The sequence below is a fragment of the Phyllostomus hastatus genome, unplaced genomic scaffold, assembly GCF_019186645.2.
Source record: "Phyllostomus hastatus isolate PE091 unplaced genomic scaffold, TTU_PhHast_1.1 phas_scaffold_182, whole genome shotgun sequence".
In the NCBI taxonomy this organism is placed as follows: domain Eukaryota; kingdom Metazoa; phylum Chordata; class Mammalia; order Chiroptera; family Phyllostomidae; genus Phyllostomus; species Phyllostomus hastatus.
In genome coordinates, this window is record NW_025334013.1 from 28,856,451 (window position 1) to 28,870,264 (window position 13,814).

At 45.3% G+C, this 13,814-nt stretch overlaps 1 pseudogene; it reads left to right on the forward strand.

Annotated features, from left to right (window-relative positions):
- Positions 1-212: 212 nt before the first annotated feature.
- Positions 213-1,198, forward strand: LOC123832087 (annotated as a pseudogene).
- The last annotated feature ends 12,616 nt before the right edge of the window (positions 1,199-13,814 follow it).

The following is a 13,814-nucleotide window of genomic DNA, read 5'->3' on the forward strand; positions in this document are numbered from 1 at the left end:
CACTCCAGATCTCCTGACTTACTCCCCAGTGCCAGAGCTGCCCTAGCTTCCTTTCCATTTTCATCCAACTCAACAAAGGTTTGTCCACCTCTGTGCAACTTTCTGTGCAAGGTGCTGTGTGTGTGACTCAGCTTCTGTCAATTGTGTCCTCCCTCCCACAAGGCCAAGGACAGAAGAAGGAAGTCCTGTTTGTCTTTAATAAGCAGATCACCATGCAGAGGCTTGGCAAGAAGAAACACAGCTCTTTGTCTGAGTTCCTTCCCCTAGGCTTCTCCAGTGAGTCTCAGGTCAGAATGTCCCTGTTCACTTTCTTCCTCCTCCTCTAAATCAATGCCCTCACCCTTCTGAGCAATGGACTCATCATCACCCTGATCTGCCTGGATTCACAACTCCACACACCCATGTACTTCTTCCTCAGCATCCTCTCCTTGGTGGACATGAGCTATGTCACCACCACTGTGCCCCAGGTGTTGGTTAATATGGTGTGTCCAAGGAGGATGATCTCCTGGGGAGCTTGTGTAGCCCAGATGTTCATTTTCTTGGTCCTGGGTATTGCTGAGTGTGTCTCTATCCTGTTATGGCCCACAACAGGTATGTGGCCATTTGCTTCCCCCTTCACTATACCCTATTCATGAGCCGTGCCATCTGTATGAATATGGTCACAGTCTATTGGCTCATCAGCATAGCTGGGGCTCTTATCTACACTTTCTTCACCATATGTCTGCCTTATTGTGGTCCCTACAGGATAAACCACTTCTTCTGTGAGATCCCTGCTGTCCTGAAGCTGGCCTGTGCAGACACCTCCTTCAATGACCAGTTGGATTTTATATTGGGTTTCATCCTTCTTTTGGTGCCACTGTCCCTCATCCTGGCCTCTTATGTCCGCATCTTTGCATCCATCTTGAGGATCTGCTCATCCCAGGGGAGGTTCAAGTCCTTCTCCACCTATATTTCCCATGTCACTGTGGTCACCATGTTCTATGGGCCATGCATGATCATGTACATGAGGCCTGGCTCCTGGTTCAACCCAGAGTGGGACAAGAAGTTAGCCCTGTTCTACAATGTTGTCTCTGCCTTCCTCAACCCCATCATCTACAGCCTCTGGAACAAGGATGTAAAGGGAGCCTTTCTGAAGGTACTTGGTGGCAGAGGGAAAGCTCAGTTACTCAGGATGTTTCAGAGTTGTCATGAGTCCTGAGCAGACTAGACAGGTCTCATGTGGTTTCATAAAAACACATCAGTTCTCATCAGCTTGAGGCTTCCTGGGGTTGTGAGCCAGTGAGAGAGGGTGTGGCCACCCCTAAACTGCAGGTCTCCCCATTAGTTGGAGAATTCTCAGCAGCTACCACCCAATGACTCAGTTAAGTATTGAAAGCAAAGGAGTTTTACTGTAAAGACTATATCCTGTTGTATGGCTCAGGGTCATACGTTTATTGCTTTTCCTGGGTTCTTTCTTCACCATTGTAAGGTCATGTCAGTGCAATGACATCACAGCCAAATGTTTAACATGTACATGTTCTTTTCCACAGTGTAAAGGATTTGGGGATGGAAATGACATAAAGAATATGTAGGTTATACAGAAAGACAGCCATGCACTTACAAATAGTATTTAGCATTGCCCTTTGCATTAGATGCTCTAAAGTCTAAGCCATGATTATTTTAGACATAGCTTTATAACAGTATAGCTAATAATTAATCTGGTCTGGATTCAACTTCTGAAACTGGCTATGTCCTGGTTTTACATTTTAAATTTCACTTTGATTTTGAGCAAATAAATATGTATTTCATAAAATAAAATATGTTTATATATATACCCATGTATCATTATATATATATATGCATATATATATATATATATCTGTATGCATCTATCTCTCTTTCCACAGAAGAGACAGACACATAGAGATTATAGAAAATAATATAACAAAAACTCCATTTTTCCATCCAAAATGAACACTTAGTAATATTTTGCTATATTTAGTCTTTTTTAAAGGATTAAATCATTACAGAGAAAATTGCATTGTTCTTTGAATATTCTCAACTCCCCTGAATCAATCACTGATTAAACTGAAGTTTATTCAGTGTATTTTTCAGTTTTTACTACACACAATCATAGAGATAAACAATATATAGAATTGTTCTTGTATAAATTTAATCTTTTAATGCTAGCATGGTGTCAACATCCCGTTTCTGACATCTACCTACTTGAGAATTATAGGCCTAGTGTGTTCTCTTTGACAAGCATTTGAATACACAACATTTCACTTATCTGCTATTGAGCATTCGTTTATTCCCAATTCTTCACTATTTAAATAATTCTGCAATGACGTCTTTGGACATTTCTGTATAGAAGTATTTTTCCAGGATTGATGGATATGTGGACTTTGCATATTATAAAACCAAAGTATTTAAATCTACCAGATATTCCTAAGTTGTTCCTCCAAGTAGTTCTACCCTCTACACCTTTCATTCCCATCAACACTTGATGTTGTTTGTGTATCTGAAATGTTTTAATGTTCTTATCTATTGCATAGATGGAAAGTGGCAACATTGCTTTTTGTTTCATTAGTAATTCCCTACTTGCTAGTGAGTGTAACATCTTTTCATGAGATTGTTGATAGTATTGTGAATTGAGTGTAGGCGGTTCTGAAGTCAGACTTCTGTATTCTTTTTTTTTTCAATTCTTGAATTTATTGAGGGTGACACTGGTTAACAAAATTATACAGGTTTCAGGTGTGTGTACAAGTCTATAACACCTCACCTGCACACTGTATTGTGTGTTCACCACCCCAAGTCAAGTGTCCATCCACCACTATTTATCATCCTTAGACAGAATTCTGTGTTGAGATCCCAGCTCTACCTACCCTTTACTAACTCAGTGGTGATGAGCAAGTTACGTCACTTCTCAGTGTTTCAGTTTCCTGATCTGGTAATGAAGAGAAAATAGTATGCACTGCCAAGAGTTGTTGGAAGGATTAAATAAGATAATAATGTAAAGCTTTTATTATTGCAAGAAATGATGTGCTCAATAATATAAGACATTGTTTGCCTTTTCTTGATTTGTAGCTTGTTATATATATTTTGGGTATTAATTCTTTGTCTGTTACATGCATTGAACATGTTATATCTTCTTTTAGCTTATTATATGCTTTCTTTATTGCAAAAGTCAGAGGCAAACAAAAAGAAGAAAATGACACTCATTCATTACCGTGGACCTGGAGATAAGTACTGTTAACATTTTAGTGTCTATATTTTAGGTTTCATAATTTTTCATTGCTTTAATTAAAATGTTTGAAGACATAATTCTTAAATAATTTATTATTTAATTTCATAATTTTTAAAATTGAATTATTCAGTATGTATTCTTCTGTAACTTGATTTAATAACTCAACAAAAGGTTTTGACATGTATCTATGTTGATTTGATTTTACTGCTGAAGAATATTCTTTCCAAATTCTTGTGATGAGCAGACTAGAATAACAATGTAATAAATGGAATTCAAATGAATTTATGAATTTTTTCTTTACAACTTTTCCTAAGTGAACATATGTCAAAAATTTCACTGAGCTCATTAATTCATGAAGGAACCAGTAAGATGGTAAGATTGGTTCAAGGAAGAATTTGACTTACAGAAATTTATGTTTTCTACTGAACATTTGCATTGTAATGAATATGAATCATGTGCATTACTGTGGGCAGGAATCATTTGCATATCTATCAATTTTCTACACTTTAACAGCTACACCTTCAGAGCTGTAAGACATCCTAGTCCATGAAAGGTCATTTAAAGGAGTACACCCCTATAAAGTCAGATAATCCTTGAAGCATCTGCTAGACAATACCAAGAGGACACCAAGAAATCTCTTCTGCCTTTTTGCAAGTCTTAGATGATGTTTTTTGGACAACACCCACCCTTTCTATCTTCAATAATCTTCAAAGATTATTCCTAATCACAAAACACAACAGGATGAATAAAAAAGAAATCCACAGATGTTTGCCCCATGGAGAATCTTCACAACAGTATAGTTAAAGAGACTATTCTAAATGTAGCAAAGGAGGGGCTAAAGGACAGATTTTCTTTAAAGAGCTAATGACAGCATTGTTTTGAAAAGCAAGAATGGAAATGTGGTAAAAGAAAGCAACTGACTCATGTAAATTTTTTTGCCAAAATAAGATTATTTTAAAAGTCATTTGAGAATCACTAAGACTCTATGGATGTAGATTTCAAATTCATATTCTGTCCAACCCCCACCAATGGTCTCTGTCATGCCCAAAAGTTGATTTCTTTGGTAATTCCTATTTTTAGCTTCCTGGAGAAAAGATCTTTTTGCATAGCCTCCTTCTCCTCCTCCCAATCCCCATTCCTCTCCCACTTTGCTTTTCCTCCTCCTTTCTGCTTTTCCTCTCCTTCTCCTCCTTCTTCCCCTCCTTCTCCCCCTCCTCCTCCTCCTCCTCTTTCTTCTTCTTCTCCTCCTCCTCCTCCTTCTTCTTCTTCTCCTTCTTCTTCTTCTTCTTCTTCTCCTTCTCCTTCTCCTTCTCCTTCTCCTTCTCCTTCTCCTTCTCCTTCTTCTTCTTCTTCTTCTTCTTCTTCTTCTTCTTCTTCTTCTTCTTCTTCTTCTTCTTCTTCCTCTTTCTATGAGCAGAGCTTTATTTCCAGGAAATACAGTTTGGATGGAGATCAGTATTAAAAAAATCAAGACAGATCTAATATGTTGAACAAGTGGTGGGGGGACTTGGAGTCTCAACAAAAGGGGAAAGGAGGGAGAGGAACATCAATGTGAAAGAGAAACATTGATCAATTGCTTCTCAAACACACGCCAAACGGGGACAAAATCCACAACCCAGGGAGGTACCGTGATCAGAAATCAAAACTTTTGCTTTGAAGGACAAGGACCAACCAACTGAGCCACACTGATCAGGGCAAGGATTGGATCTTTATGGAAACTTTATTCAGATGCCAGAGATCTGAGAAGACCCTAGGATATGTACCCTAAAAAGCCTCTTAACATTTCATCTCAAGCTGACCTTTTTATAAGGAGAAGAATAGAGGAGGTAAGCGGGCCGGGAAAATGTTCATCAGTTCAGAGTTGCAGTCTGACAGCAATTTTCCTAGTATTCCCTTATCTGCTGGTCAACAACTCTTTGTCTGGATCACCACATTCCCTCCCTGGAACACAATGGCTCAGATACCATCCTGACCCACTTGCAGACACCCTGGGCTACAAAGGCTGAATTGGTTGCTGACCTCGTGGAGACATGGAGGTGATGTATTCGAGTTCCTGGGATAAAAGCTTTCCACATGCATTCATCACTTACACTTATCAACTATAACTACAGCTAAAATCTTTAACTCCTGACTTCCCTTATCAGAAGTGGCATCCAGGGGTACAGTCGTACATGAGTTTGTTCTGCTTTTGCAGTGTGAATACTAATCACTGGTCCTCCTGTTAATACTCACACAGGGTGCAGCTCTTCTTTTGGACCAAGTTTTTGGAAGGAGGCTCTGTAAACTTGTGCAGTTTTAATGTTGACAGCATGGCTATAAATTGAGTGGTTTCTAAAAGGTTTTCTTAGGCTCTGCCAAGGAATAAATGCTAATCAGCCACAAAGTTAGGCAGTATAGAGCTTTATTGGGGCTTTTGCACTGGGGCGAGATTCCCTGGTCCCCACTGTGGGGGCGAAGAAGTCACACCCAAGCAGGGAATATAGCATGGTTTTATTTTCATTGGTTCATTTCGTGGGAGCTGGGGATTGGTCCCTTTTGAACAAAGTGGCAATATATCATTGGTGGTTCTCCTAGGGCTCAGGTTGCTATGCAGATATCTGTTTTGGCAAAGCCCACCGTTTTCACTCCCTGGTTTGATATCAGCCATCTTTTCTGGGTTGTAGGTCAGCTGCCATCATTGTAGTTCAACTGCCATTTTGTTCTACCCCACCCATCCTGACAGTTTCATCCTTCACAGTCCTTTACTTCTGTCACACAGAATGTCATTAGGGGAATGTCATCATCTTGTCTCTCAAATTCACCAAGAAGTTCATATGTAAGTTTTTGTGACAACTGCCCCTCCTCACTGAAGCCACCATGAGGCTCACGTCCAGCTTTCCACACCGAGCGTGGTTGGAAGAAAGTTTTATGGAGTTCATGATCAAGGGGATCTGAGTTTTGGTGTTGGTTCCATTACCATGTGTCAACCAGCTAGCCCCATTACCTGTGTGCCTCGGGAACACATTGTGACAAGGGGTGGCATCACCACACCCCAAAATGGAGATGAAGCCATCCTCTGGGGAAGTCCCTGCAGCTGTCTGTGCTGAACATACAGAAGGTCCTGGGGTCCCATTTGTTGAACAGACTGACCTCTGAGAAGTCTGCCTCTTTCTTCCAGAAGCAGATGCACTCAGATGACGTCCCCTGTGGACTATGCCACAGGGTGGGAGTCCTCCATGTAATTCTGTACTCAGCAAAATATCTGTAAATAATGAAGATAAATCAAGACATTTACAGAATAACAAAATTATGAAAACTTGTCACCAGCAGGACAAGACACTTCTGAAGTGAGGACTTTGGAGGAAGGAAAGTAAATACAGATGGAAGGTCTGAAAGGCAAGGAAAGACATATGGACCTGGGCAACTGCAAATGAGCACTGCCTCTGCAAATGAATACAGACAATATCTCAGGGGTTGAATGATATGTTAAAATATTAAAAATGATAACATTGATATCAGGAGTGGAATAAATGGAAAAATGTTCTACAGTTCTTATATAAAAAGGAGTCAGGGGGACCCTCCTCCGGGTGGCTACATAGTTGTGTGTATACTCTGCCCCATGCACTAGCCAAAACTACCTCCATCTCCATCCCTCCCAGTCTTCTGCCAGCATGGGCATGGGCAGGGCAGGACCAAGTTTTGTTCAGCCTTTTTGTCTCCAGTGATTAGTGACCTTGATATACCACTGACACCTTTGAGCATTTGTAGGATCAAGCAGTAGGTCAGAGAAACCATGGCACAGACAGAGGAAAACAGGAGCAATCCTGGATGGCTCTCATGAAGGGGGAGCTAACTGGCAGACATGGGTGTGCCGGGAGGAGCTGCTCAGTGTGGGACAGCAAGAGTCTTCCAGACAGCAGGCTGTGGCAGGGCATACTGGCCATGTGGAGTCAGGGCTGTCTGAGGATACACAGGTGGCTGGGCTGCAGGAGAGTGCAGGGGTGAGACAGGAGAGGAAGCTGGAGACATGGGCAGAGTCAGCTCAGGGGGCTTTGATGGCAGGACAGAAAAGCTGCAACTAAACTGTGCAGTCAGGAACCAATGAAGGTTCTGGAGCAGGGGAGGAATGAGGTCAGAGCTGCAGATGAGGAGGATGATTGTACAACCAGTGGGAACCCTTGTTGCCTACAGAGCCTAGTTGTTGGACCTAGGCCCTGGCACTTGAGAAGGGAGGTGGATCTCAGACCAGGAGTCCCTGAGTTCTCAGGCTGGGTAGCCAGGGAGAGTGGGTTCCAGGCTGGGCCAAGGGAAGGCTGGGAAAGGAACAGCCCTCCAGAGCTGTGGGGAGACCCTTGAGGTAGGAGGTTCCCTGTGGGGCAGGCAAAGGCCTCCAGCTCTTAGGGCCTCAGAGGGGACCTCCATCAGATGTAGCTGCAGTAGACCCCATGAAGTCCTGAGCTCCCACTTAGTGAAGAAAGAGGCCTGTGTAGCCCAGTGAGGGCTGCAGGGGACTCCCTGCTGGGTCAGGATCAGGAGAGGAGGACAGGGACCCAGAGAGAGACCAGTCATCATGGAGAAAGTACTGAGCCCTCACTGGCCCCAGGAGCAGCCAGTAAAAAGGAGATGGGAGGGACTTTATCTGGGGAGTGTGGGGTACAGTAAGGCTCCAGAACTCTGGCTGTGACTTCCTGCCATCCTTCTGTACCCAAGAGGAGGGTATTATGAGCAGGGCGGCCTCCTGTCTCAGAAGCCAGGCTCTTGGGCTCAGCTCTCAGAGGCCTCTCCCCACTGTGACTCTCTCCTTCTTGGCCAAGCCCCAGCTTGGGTCCTGCAGGGACACACTGGGACAAGTTCCAAGTGTAACTCCAGTCCCCCTGGGCCAGCTGCACTGTCTCCTCACAAAGGATGGACCCTGAAGTTTCTTCTGCCCTCCAGGCTGGGCTGAAGCCCTCCCTGCCCTTTGGCCAGAAACATCAAAAGAGGGGAATGCAAAGTTTCTGCTGCTGCCTCACTGTCTCAGAATGGCAGAATGCAAGTTCTTCCTGTTAACTCTCAGGTCCTCAGAGCTAAAGTCCTTGGGGAGTGAGATGACACAGCAGGAGCCTGGCCCCTTGTCTCCTGCTTGAGAAGAGCTTCTCACCAAGTGATCTGAAGTGCCAGACAGAACACACCCTCCAGGGTTGACACCTGAGATGCCACTGGGCAGTTAAAGGCCACCATGGGCATCGTGCTTTATAAGATACATATTAAAATGTCCCCATATCCCACATTCAATATAATTACTCTATCATTATATGACTGTACAGCAGGTTGTATAATTGTATACCTTATATATGAGTTTAATGTGTTGCCACTGACTAACTGATAAAATGTTATACTAATAATTATTTAAACATTTACTATGGTGTGGGGGTTTCTTCCCACAGGGCTCCCCCAGCTGCCATAGATGACAATAAGTCTACCAAGACATGATTCTCTAGGGGAGGAAAGGTGGTGGTTGTCTCAAAAGAGAAGGGTCAGGAGCCTTTTCCTCAATGGGCTTTTATTAGGTTCATTTTGCAGAGGAATACAGGTAAAGCTCAGTAATCATTGTCAGGCAGTAAGGATCAAACAATAGATAACATACAAAGAACTCTGAGGGCCTATTTTGAGTCAGGATCAGATAGCTAAAGAGCCATAAAACTTTGAGGAATAAACTCACTTCTTGCTTGGACGCTTATCATTTATTTGAGAGCATTCTAAACACAGCAGGCTTCACAGGATTTTACATATTCTTTCTTAGGCCTGATTTCCCTTTCCAGCACAGGGTGGTACCCACCACCAACATTGTTTCAGGCTTAAGGCATTGTCTCAGGCTTAAGGTCTTGTCTCAGGCTTAAGTAGGGGTAGTCTCAGGCTGGGGCAGGAAGACAGCCAAGAGATTAGGAGAGTTCTTGCAGCCAGAATGAGGACTCAGGCTATGTCATAGCTGAGGGGCCAGGGTCCATCACCCCTTTTGCTATAGCCCCTCAAGTCCTTCCCTGGAGCCTCCATGTGATTGTGCCTGTCTTAGGTTGTTTCCCCCTTGGGGAATCTTACCCGTCATTGGCTAACTGATCAAGCATTGGGAGCCAGGCAGGGTGGAGAAAAAGGAGCAGAAGCAGCACCCCTGCCAGGGAGATAAGACTTGTCTCCTTAGTGGCTTACAGTGCAAAGGACGCTCATTCAGCCTTAGCCATGGGGAAATTACAGCTTGAGAAACCAGGCAGGACAGTTCCCAATAATTTATTAGTTTTTAATTTGTGGAATCAATATTTTTGACCCTACAATCTTTTCTTTCAGGTCTCCAACATGTCTGTAGAGTAGGAAAGCTCAAGGACCATAAATATTTTGCCTAGAATTTCTAACTATTGAAAGAGCCCTGGGAACGCTGCCTAGCAAGGGTGGAGGACAATTTCATGACCTTCAGCTCCCTACACCTCCCTCCCAGTGTGCTTCATTGTCTTCCTGGAAAAAAAAGAGTAGATAAGAAAAAAATTGGCCCTCAGGGCCCAGTTGTAGCCCCAACAACCATCCCCCCACCAAGATTGGCACTCCACCCCCAGCTGAGTCTTCCACCCCAGCCAAGCCTGGGCCTTCACAAGGGTATGGCTTGAGCATCCTCGGGGAGTGAGCTGCCACAGTGGGAGTCTGCTGTTTCCTCCCTGGGCCAGAGGTGACTTGAAAAGCTTCTTCTGGCTAGGTCCCTGGGAGCGGCCCCCTGAGTCTGAGGCAGGGTTATAAGCTCAGGACACCAACAGCCCCCATTCTGGGGAGAAAGTGAGGCTACTGGCTGCCTTCCATGTTGGTCTTGCAGGAGCTCCGGGTGGCTTTGCAGTTCCCACTACTGGTCCCCTGCATGTCTGTCTGTCTGCCTGTATGTCTCTCCTCCCTCCTTCCCTCCTCCCCATCTCTCTCTGCCTCTGTCTCTTTCCTAATGTCTACTTGGCTGTGTTCAGGGCTGCCTGTCTCTGCCTCTCTTTCTCTGTGTCCCTCCATTCCTTTCTCTTCCTCTGGGTCTGTTCCCACTCTGTCTCTGCCTCCCCTTTGTCTTGCTTTCCATTCATCTCCATTTGTCTCTTTCTGCTTCTGTTTCTCTGCCTCCAAGTTTGTGTCCCACACCTCCCCTGCTTTTTCAGTCTCTGCCTCCTCTGAGTGGGTCTCAGCTCACTCTTTGCCTTTCTCCCACTTGCCTTCTGTTTATTGCTCCTTTTGCCTCTGGATTCGCCTGTGGCAGGTTCCTGTCTAACCATCCCCGCTTCTCTCTCCTCAGCCCATTGCCATTTCTTTGATCCACAAGGCTTTCCCTCTTGCTGTGTTTCTCTGGGGCTCTCCTTGAACCTGGTTCCCTGCCTATCACTCCCCACCTTCCCACTCCCTCTGCCTCCATCAGAGCTCTCTGACTACCTGCCCTTCTCTGCCATCACCCATCTTCCTACTCTTGGCCTCTCTTCCAGCTCTTAGCTGGCCCAGGACACTGGACTTGCGTTCATTCACACACACACACCCCGCCACCACCACACTCACTGCCTGATGGCCTGTCTCTCTTTCTCTGTCTGGTCTCTGCCAGTTCCTTGCTGGTCCAGTCAACCTTCTCAGCCCTCCCGTGTCCCCCTCCCAGAGACCTGGCTCACCACCCACGACTCCATGCCTCCCTTCTACCCTTCCATGAGGAGAGGAATAGACATTATTCCACCTTTTCCCTCTGTCTGAGTCCCTTGCATCCCTTGTCCATGTCTGTTGAGCTCCCAGCCTCTGTCTTTCCTTCTTGTCTGTGACCACAGGTTCTGCCTCTCTCTGCCTCCTGTGGCTTGTGTTTGTGTATGTCTCTCCCTTATCAGGCCTGTCTTTTGTCTTCATTCTTCCTGCTTTTGGTGCTTTCTAGTTTTACCTGTTTCTCTGGGTCATTCTTAGCCCCTGCAGGTCTGTGCAGGTACTGCCTGGGGAGGGTGTGTGTGTATGAGAAACAAAGAGGAAAAGGGCTGGAGAAGGCATCATCTTCAGAACCTGACAATCACAAATTATTCCAAGCAGCCTCCACACTCCTTCACCTGCTGTTTGCACACACACACACACACACACACACACACACACACAGAAACAATTTCCTGCTCAGAGTCACAGCAGTAAATGGTAAAAGAAAAACTCAAGAATGTCTTGAGTCTCTCATCTCCTAGCCTGAAGGAGAGTAGAAATGAGAAGAGAAAATAAACACAAAGATCCAAGTGAAAAAGCAGATGATTTTTCCCTGATTTACATTACATGCCACCAGGGCACCAGCGCTGACACCCGCAGTCTTAAGCCTGGCCAGTTTCGGAGCTAGAGGCTCACCCCTACCAGGACCTTGGGTTCACACAATCCATCATTGTCTTCTCCTTCGTTACAGGTCACCATCAAACCTGACTGTGACAGAGTTGAAACCTAAGACTCAGAGAGGACAATTGACCCAAGACACTCAGCAAGCCAGCCAAGGAAAGTGAGAGTGCCAACCAGTCCCAAGGCTCCTCTCTGGACAAAGCACAGACTCATCAGACTCCAAGGAGTCCTGGACCCAGAGACCTGCCACTCACATCTTCCCTGCCTCCTCTGCCTCAGCCTGGGGGCACAAGCTGGAGATGAGGACTGGGAGGTCTCTCACACCAGGTCCTTGTTTAAGGATCTCCACCTTGGGAGCTGGGGAAGGATGTAGTTTGCAGCACAAGGTTCCCTCTGTCCCTAAGTCCCATCTTCTGGCTCATAGTTCATCTTTAAGTGCAGCACCAGGTAGTGCCAGAGCCTGGACTAGGAGTTCAAGTCACTTGGGAATTCACCCTACATCAGACACTCCTCCTGTGAGAAGTTAGGCCAGTTGTCTCCCTTTTCTGGGCTTGGATAAAATGAGACTTGTACTAGTGTTTATCAACGTAATTTTCAAGGAGATTTCCACTAGTTTGAGGAACCACAGGGAGCCATGTGTGTCTAGGTGAGGCGGGGTTGAGCAAAATGGTTCTGAGTTCCTTCAGATGTCTGTCTTTGACAGAGTGGTTCAAGGTTTTTTAAAAACCTGACAATGTATAACTCTAAAATTTTAAGACTCCAAGTTCAGTTCCCAAAACCCATGCAGTCCAACACTTCCATTTGTATTCAGTGCAGTCTGGAGGATGGTGTGCCTTAGGTCATACATACCCCCACCCCCATTTCAGTCTTGGAGATCCTCCTTGGAGGACCTTTAACCATAGTCTCCCCTAGGCATGTGGAGAAGAGTGGGACTGTGGGGCCCTTTACCTGTCTCTGCAGCTCTACTCCTGGCCCCTTTGTCTCCAAATCTGGGTGTAAATAAACAGGGGATGGATGTGTATCCTGGAGGAGCAGTTCCAGGTCATTCACCACCCTCCTCTTACAGGTGAGATCACAGTGGCCAAGGAGGGTAGTAACTTTCCCAAGGTCAATGCAGCAAGGCAGTCCTGCAGTCAGCACGAGGGCCGGACTCTTACAGGACGAATAGCGGACAGACAGGAAAGTGAAGTCCTTCTATGCATGCTAGGAATTCCTACCTTTTCTTGTTAGTAACTGGCCTTTCTGCCCTAGATGGATGGCAGGCAGGGATGTAAATAAACTGGGAGTCATGGGTAACCTCATTCTAGTCTTGTGTCCATCTGGGCAGGGTGCCTTGTGAAGGAACCTGGGTGCCCATCGTGGGGCCAGAGCCAGCAGGGAGCAGCCAGTGCTCTCAGAGTAGGCCGGGGCCCTTCTCTGCTGTTGCATCCAGCAAACTCGAGAACAAATGTCGGAGACTTTCGGGGTATCAAGGATGTTACTTTATTGGCCAAGTTTAACCTGCACAGGGGTGAACTCTCAGAGTGTCCAGAGACACGGTACCCAGAAGGGGCTACAAACGAGAGACTCGCTGAGCGCCTATAGCTAAGTCCTTATATAGGGGCGGGTAAGCAAGCGTTATACAGAAGCAGGAGTGGCAGTTAGCAATTCGCTTACAAAGACCGTGTGAGGGAATTTCAAACCAAGCATTCTTGCATAAGGTGGGAAGGCAGGATGTTTGTTCAGTAACCTAGTAATCTTCTGGCTCTAGCTAGCTAGGTTCCTATTTTCTCATGGTCTAAGTTTTTCCCTACTTCTTACATTCCCCTGTTTTCTCTTGGGGGTTTGCCAAACCCTTGACTCTTCATCATTAGGAATAATGGTATAAGGTTGAGACAGAACCATTAGCTTTACTACTTCTATTCTTTCTTTAATAAAGGCTATGACCCTATTTACAATGCAGGGCCCTATAGTGATTGCTACTTTTCTTCTCATTGATTTTCTGGGGATTTTGTCCTCCAAATCTCTATTTGGGGACCCTTTGGCTGCACCCTCCTCCAAATCCCTTCTTTTAGATATACCCACTTTAAATTCTTTTAAAGGACAATGGACGAAGGTCTCATCTTCTTGTAACTGCTTCTGGCTGGAAATGGACGTTGTTTTACCTACCCGTGGGTCTGGGGTGCCCTGAAAGGGGGTGCAGCATGGAGGGAGTCGTTCCTGTCAGGGGAAGGACCTTACAGAATCCTGGTCAGTTGGCTATTACCAGGAAGTCTCAGGCTCGGTGTCCAAAGGC